Source organism: Pteropus alecto, unplaced genomic scaffold (assembly GCF_000325575.1).
Source record: "Pteropus alecto unplaced genomic scaffold, ASM32557v1 scaffold700, whole genome shotgun sequence".
Lineage (NCBI taxonomy): Eukaryota > Metazoa > Chordata > Mammalia > Chiroptera > Pteropodidae > Pteropus > Pteropus alecto.
The window spans coordinates 213731-221454 of NW_006429611.1; the positions used below are offsets into that span (position 1 = coordinate 213731).

Genomic DNA, 7724 nt, shown 5'->3' on the forward strand with positions numbered 1-7724 from the left:
GGGATATGCAAGGGCAGGGACAGGAACCTCGCAAAGCGAGGACACGTGTGAAGGCTGTGGACCAGAATGTTCCAGAACGGGGGGCCCTGAGCCCGAGGGCCTCGGGTGGGGGCCACGTCCAGACCCATTAGCAGTCACAGAGACACAAGTGGGTCACAGGGGTGGCCGTTCCCCATCAGGGCAGGGTGTGGGACCTGGGCCGGCATGGATTCGGTGGCCTGGCTGGGGACGAGGACCCTGGGTGGGGGCCCCCACAGAGCTGTGCGTGAGGCTGCAGGGGTCCTGGCCTTGTGGCCTTGCCCGGGCTTGGCTTGTGTTCTTTTACTCACCTCTCGGTGACACCGTGGAGAGGGCTGGTCCTGCCCCATGCAGGTCCCCGAGGGTTCATCCCACTGTGAGCCTGGACGAGAGCCCCTCCCAAGCTCAACCCCTCCAGCACACAGGGACAGAGCTGGCTCGGCAGCACCACGGCGAGCCACTTGGCCGGCCAGTCTCCGCGCTCTGCGGTGGGTGGTGATGCCATGTCCCATGGTGGCCCAGCGCCCTCCGACGTGGGGTCTGCCCGCCTCGCCCGGCACCGAGGGCGTAGGTCACATCACGCCTCCCTCATGGCTGGAGAAGCTGGAGGTCTTTCTAAGGGAAAACTGGCTTGGGGATTGGCCTTTCCCAGCTCTCTGTGTGCGGTTGCTCAGGGCAGGGCTGGCCAGGCTGGCCCCTCCCCACGGTGGCCACAGGGCCCACGGGAGCTCCGTGCGGCCCAGGATTAGAACAGAACTGCCCACAGGAGTGCGGGGTGGTGTGCAGGTCGCAGATGGCGCCTGAAATGTGAGGCTGTTGAAAAGAAATAGCAAGATAGGCTGGTCCTCTGGGTCTCGCCCAGATAGTGGGGCCACTTCCACCTTTGGGGGAGCTGGTGCTGAGTGGCCTCGCTCTGTCCAGCAGGGCAGGAGGACTGGCCTGGAGGACGGACCCGCCCAGACCTTTCTTTTCTGTCCCCTGTCCCCAGCCCCCCAGGGCAGGCCTCCTGGCTGCTCTCCCCCAGGACAAGTCTCCTGGCTGCTCCCCCGCCAGGCAGGCCTCCTGGTTCCTCCTGTAACAGAAGCCCTCGGCAGCCCTGTGTCGACAGACGGATACACAAACCTGGTTTTCTCGCAGAGCAGAAGTTAAAAATTATTCAACGTGAATTCCTGGGCTGTGCCGCGGAGGCCGGTTGTACCAGGCAAAGGTTTCCACCACATTCCGCAGCCGGGTGAGGAAGCCGCCCCAGGAGCCGTCCGCCACTGCCCGGCCGTCCCCATGGGACCAGGTAGGACAGGCTGACGGGAGCGTCCGGGGGATGCCTGTGCTGTGGGGTCTGAGGCTCCGTCATTGCTCTGGACAGAGCTGGCTCGCGGCTGTCCATTCTGAGCTGCGGTCCAGCCCACGGTCGATCTCTGGGTGTGCTGGTGGCACTCGGGTGCCTGGGACCAGGGGGGTCCAGGCCAGAGCACCGGGGCTTGGGCTTGGGCAGAGCCCAGGAGCCTTTGTGGGGCCTCACAGAAAGCCACGCTCTGCTCTTGGGGGGTGGCTGGCAATGGTGCCATGTGGATATTTGGGGGCGTTTGAAGTAGCTGGGAAAGGTGGGGTTCTCTACCGGGCCCATGCCAGCCAGGGGGCCACCTGAGGTCCCACAGCGGTGAATTCGCCCCGAGGTGACCCACGGGTGCCCCTGGGGGAAGTTGGGGACCTGGGACCCCGTGACATTTGCGGGTGTTTGGAGCTTCCTGTGGGGAAGGTGACTGTTAAGGCCCTAAGCTGACCATGGGGCAGTGGGGAAGGCTCTCGCCAGGGAGACAAGCCGCTCGCTCAGCAGGACACAGGCGTCGCTGGTGTGGATGGGACCCGCGTCCCTCGGAAAGCGGAGGTCAATGCTGCCGGGGTTCGGAGCCCAGGGTGTCATGGTGACGTGGGGATGCGGAAGGAACAAGACCTGGCCTAGGACACGGACGGCTGACAGAGGCGTCCGGCCTCGCGTGGTCACATGGCAAAGGGGTCAGGTCACAGTGCGGACCGGGCAGGTGGACATGGGGTGGGACAACCCAGAAAAGTGGGCGTGGCAGAATACTGGCCATCGAAAAAGGGTGACCAAGGACACCCCCGAGAGCATCATGGGAACAGGCCCGTCACAGCCAGGTTTCCGGTGACCTTCACGTCGAGGGCGTTCCAGCATTCCTGAAATGATGCCCAGGCCCCAGGGGAGGCTTTCATTTCATTTTTAATCAGAATTGCACCCATGTGTATGTCGTTTGACTCACACATTTCTACGAGGCTTAACCAGCAGCCCTCCCGCCCCCCGCACCCCTGCCGGCCCCACGTCCACGCGCAGGCCCGACGGCCCCCGGCTGCCTGCCACATCTGAGGGACTGCACGGCTAAACAGCAGCTCGCGGGGGCTCTGTTTTAGGGGTCAGCGGTGAATTCGCCCCGAGGAGCGCGCTTCCTTCACACCCCTCCCTGCTTCCACACGCGCTTGGGTCCCCCGCATTTCCGGCAAAGGCACTCGCGGCTTCGGCCCGGCTCTGAGCCCGCCCCGGCCCGCACACGTGTGTTTCCCAGGGGTTAATAATCGCCTCCCGGTCCTCACGCTTGCTGGGTTTTCTCCGAACTCATGACTAATTCATCCACAGGCTCTCGCCAGCGGCTTAAATTTAAACTCAGGGCCGTCGTGGGGGCCCCTGCAGGAGCTGGGCCTGGCCCGTCCCGGTCAGCTGTCCCGGGCCCGCGGCAGGGCTGGGCCCCGCGGTCCCCCGGGCCTCCGCCCCACAGAGCTGCTCCGTGCGTCCGCGGCGTGTGGCATTTTCCCGGACTCGCGTCCCCTCCTTCTCCGTTCACTGCTTGTTTGGGTGAAGCGGTCCCCATGGCTTCCTGAGAGGGCACGTGGCAGACACGCGGCTCCGAACGCCTTTGCTCCGCTGTCATGCAGGTGGCAGCAGGTGGCAGCAGGTGGCAGGGCCGCCTGCAGCGCCCCGGCATGGCCGCCATCCTCCCTGCGGACCGCGGAGGCCTCGTCCCAGGGCCCCCGGCTCCCGACGCTGCAGGTAAACGCTGCGTCACTCTGAGTCCTGATCCGCCCACGACACTTGCTGGTTCTTCTCGGTGGACGTTTCTGGGGCCTCCCTGTGGTGCCCCGTGTTCTGACCGTCCGCGAAGATGGCCGACGGCCTTCCTGTCACCTGCTCCTGGCCTTCACTCTGCTTTCAGATGCTTTGGCGCCAACGTCCAGCCCTGCAGCTTGTCGTCCCTGCCCTCACGTGACTCTCCACGGGTCGTCTGTGTTCCCCGGGTGTTTGTTCCCGTGGTATTCTAATCTCCGTGGTCACCGTGTCTCTCTGATCTCTTTGAGGGGGTTCGTGATAGTTTTAAGTTTTCTCCTTGCACAGACTCTGTGTGGAGAAACACAGTAATCTTACGTATTTCCATACTTCATTACAGTCACGTTTACGATATCAAAGTTAAAACTCAAACGTAGAAAAATATTCCACCAGCAAGGTCAGCCAGAAAATCATTGATCTGAGAAAATATTCTACTGCAGGCGACAAGTGTCAAAGTCAGCAGAACGCAAGGGGCCCCTATAAATTGTCAGGGAAAACACGAGGAGCTCTGCGGACAGGCCCGCCGCTGGGCAGCCGGGAGCCAGCATACGTCCGTCCGGTCAGACTCCCGGAGGCGGCTACCAGCTGTCCGGGCAGCAGGAGTCGGTCCCGGGTGGGTCCTAGGAGCGGAGCAGGGCCGGCGCCTGAGCGTGAGGTGCGCTGAGCTGGGGCCTCTCGGGAGCTGGTCAGCAGCGCCAGGCTGGGGCTCCAGCGATAGGGGTTCAGCTCCGCAGGGTCCTGAAGGCCGGATGTCTCAGACGCTGTGTCACTGGGGCCGGCTGCTCCTGATGGCCTCACCAGGTCGTCCCGCTGTGTGCCCGTGCCCTGCCCTCCTCTTCCTGCGGGACACCAGTGAGACGGATGAGGACTTGGCTACCAGCCTTGTTTTAACTCAGTTTCCTATTTCAAAATGCAGTCACATCCCAGGGGACCAGCACCAGGGCTTCACATGTGCCTCTGGGGACATGGTTCAGCCACCGCAGGGTGTTGGGTGTAGCCGTTCCATGCAGGGAAGGGGTCCAGGCGACGGGGGACGGACACAGGCCCCCGAGTTCACATGCTGCCTCCTTCCCGCGAAGTCACCCGGGGAAAGCCTGCTACAGGCTGCCGGCACAGGCGATCTTGAAGGGCTCTGACCTTGAGCAGCTCCAACCTTGAGCAGAGGGGCTCTGAGCTGCCTGGTCCCCTCCACCAAAACCAACGTTTTAGACCCGTGGCTGGGGGGCCGAGGCCAGGGACGTGCAAACACGCTTTGACCTGTGGTCGGTCGGGCCGTGGGTGGAGGGCCGACTGGATACGTTCTGGGGAGTCGAGTCAGCACCCCGACCGCGTGGCTGGGGTCGGCCGCACTCAGCTGTGTGTGCCCGTTTACACGGAGGCGAGCATGGCCGCCGTGCACACGGAGGTGCCTCCCGTGGAGAAAGCAAAAGGAAGATGCCCTCGGTGACACGGTGACATGGTGACTGAGGGGCCTGCTCCGCGCTCCATGCCCTCTGGGCTCCCTGGGCTCCTGTCTCCAACCTACGGCATGTCCTTCCCAAGCAGGGTCATTGTGGGGTGATGCCGCCATGAGGCTGAGGCTGGCCCTCCGCAGCAGGGGGTGACAGGTATGGGGGTGACAGGCGCGGGGGTGACCGGCATGGGGGTGACAGGCGCGGGGGTGACAGGCGTGAGGCAGGCAGCTGGGGCACACCCCTCCCCCGGGCAGGTGGCCAGCTCTCACTCGGTCCGTTCCCAGGCAGTGGGGGCACAGCCAGCGGCCACTGCCCCGAGTTTAATGTGTTTAGTGTTTCCCTCCCTCCCTGTATGACTAACCCCAGACAGCGGACGGGCCTCGGCTCTCAGCAACCTGCCTCCCGCGACCCCCACCCCAAGACAACAGTGACCTTTCCCTCTAACCCGCAGGTGTGTCGGGGTCTGTGGCAGTTTGGGGACACCCATGATGTCAGCCTATCCGTCCACACGGTGGTCCGGCTCAGGCCAGACCCGGGCCTGTCTGGACAAGCGCAGTTTTCTGGAGCTGACCGGGGCGTGGCAGTCTGGGAGGGGTGTCTCCCGCCACGTGGGTCTTTTCTGTCCTGAAAAGGACCCTCTCTGACCTGCTGTCTCGCCACGTGTGCCCTTCCTGGTGCGTGAGGAGTGAGGACTGGGAAGTGCTCTGTCCCCTCAGGAATAGGCCAATGCGAACAGCACAGGGACGTCACCTCACTGTAAATCCAGCGCCACCCCCCCAGGGTCCCAGCGAGTGGCTCGCCCTCCCCCCCAGACCTCCGCCCGTCCACCGTGAAAGCCAGAACTGGCGGCAGCTTCTCCGTGAAACCCGTCCTCACATCCTGTCGACACCAATGACATCCGGGGGCTGCCCCTGCCTCCCAGGATGTCACCACATGGTCCCCAACAGGCAAGGTGGCCCTAGGATGCAAGGTCACCCCGTGCCTGGTCAGCATGGCCATCCCCCCCGGGGACATTTCAGAACTGGGCACGTCTCCAGGACCAGACTGTTGGTGGGAGCAGAGCTGGCCCCGTCAGAAAGTGGAGCCTCGCACTGGTCATGGTGACACGTGGCCTCAGGGTGATGGTGCCACGGCCACACCTCTCCCGGGCGTGGGCAGAACCGGGGGACACGCCGCGCAGGAGGCCGTCGAGGAGGCCATCAACACTGGCCATGACACCCTCCCAGGCCAAAAGGGGAGGTCAGCCATGGGGGTGGGTGGGGGAGGGGGAGGCAGCCCTGGAGGGCTCTGGGCAGGATGGGAGTTTGGGGGCTACGAGTGGAGGACTGTGGGGCTCCCTTGTCCTTCCCAGGTGGGTAGGCAGCTGAGGCCACCCGTAGCTGAATGGGTGAGGCCAGAGGCGTCTTCACTGAGAAGGTGTCCTGGGGGAGGGGCTGCCTGGGCCTGTGGGACTGGGGCCCAGTGGGCCACCACCCTGGATGGGGGCTCAGAGCAGAGGCTGCCTAAAACTAGCGGGCAGGTACTGTCCACACGCAGAACCCGAAGCTGGTCAGCAGTGCACAGAGCTGCCTTTGGCTGCAGGTGGGGACTGGGTCTGGTCCCCTGGGGGCCGCTCTGGGAGCAGACAGGAGGGCGGGTCCTTCTCCTGGTGACTGCTCTAGCAATCTCCCTTCATTTGTCCGGGTTAATTCGAGTGCAGGTGCAGATCTGCAAACAAAGGTGGGGCGCCAGGCAGCTTAACCCTTTCTGCGCCGCGCAGCCTGCGGGAGCAGACCCGCGGGCGCCGGAGGCTGGAACGCCGGCCAGGCGGACAACTTGCTCTGGGCGCTTGACCGCGCCCCCTTCGTGGGGCTGCCGGACGCCCCCCGGCCGCAGACCGGGTGGGGTCGAGACTGAGAAGGGACGCAGGCAGCCCCGCCTTCTTCCCGCACGCGCGCTCCCACCTGGGCCGGAGCCCGCGCACCTGTCCGCTACCCCGGCCCCGCCCCTTCCTTGATTTTCCAGCTAACAATGCGGGCGGGGGCTTTGTGGTGGCCTCCCTCTGAGGACCGCACCCGCTTGTCAGGAAGGGTGGGGAGCCCAGCTTTGCATGAGGAAACCCGAGCCCCAGCCAGGTGCGATAGAGACAAAGGCTGTGGGCCTGCGGCGGGGCGGGGCCTCCGGGCGGGGGTCCCCGCTCCCCATTTGCGCGTGGGAGGGGGCAGAGGGCAGGCGCCCAGGCCCAGCGCGAGGGCAGAGGGGCGCGGGCTGCCCTTGCCCGCCCCTCCCCTGCACCTGTGGACTGAAGGGGCCTGGAGCAGGCAGGTTGCCGCTGGGGACCCTCTTTGTGGCCTGTGACCAAATCATCCCCCTCAGGGTTTCCTTGAAAAGGGCAGAAGCTTTAAATTAAAGCGGCTTCGCTAGCTCTCCTCCCCCTCCCCCACACCTGCTGTCCCCGCCTCCCAGCCCTCTCCAGTGTACAGTGCTGGGGTCCTTTGGAGGCCTCTGCCGCCTGAAGTGTCCCAGGTGCAGCGGCACCCCTGGGAATCTGGGGATGCACGGAGGGCTCCTCCGACGCCCACCTTGCAGTGGCACAGCCTCCGGGCTTGAGTTCAAGTGCCTGTCCCCTCGGGCAGACACCCTCACACACACTCAGACACGCTCAGGCACACAGCCTCAGGCGCACACTCAGACACAGTCACACACATGCTTGGGCATACACACAGACACACGCTTGGGCACACGACATCCTCACACACACTCAGGCACGCACATGTTCGGGCAGACATGCTCACACACTCACTCAGACTCACGCTCAGGCACACACATGCTCGGGCACACCCATACTCCACGTGTCCCCCACTTGGCCAGGTGACAGCCCTGCAGAGTTCTGCCCCATGTTGGGTGCTCCACGCTGCACCCATCCACCCTCGGGACCATTTCCGGATGCCGCCTCTGGCCTTCCTGTCCCCTGGTCTGTGGGCCCTGGGAGGGGCGCGGTGGCCCCACAGCAGCCTAGCCAGCAAGGGCAACATGACTGTGTCTTCAGGCTCAGGGGCCAGGGCTTGCTGCCAGCTCACCGGTGCAGCCAGGCTGTCTCAGCGTCACAGGCGCCCCCTGGCTGGAAGCCACCAGCTCTTTCCTGTGCCCACCCCCACCAC

At 64.6% G+C, this 7724-nt stretch overlaps 1 protein-coding gene across 1 annotated transcript in view; it reads left to right on the plus strand.

Annotated features, from left to right (window-relative positions):
- The first annotated feature begins 321 nt into the window (after positions 1-321).
- Positions 322-7724, plus strand: part of TTLL10 (tubulin tyrosine ligase like 10) — a 49254-nt gene continuing 41851 nt past the window's right edge. Inside the window, exon 1 of the mRNA XM_025047843.1 lies at positions 322-1306. The gene's annotated coding sequence lies outside the window, so the exon portion shown is untranslated. The remainder of the gene's footprint in view (positions 1307-7724) is intronic.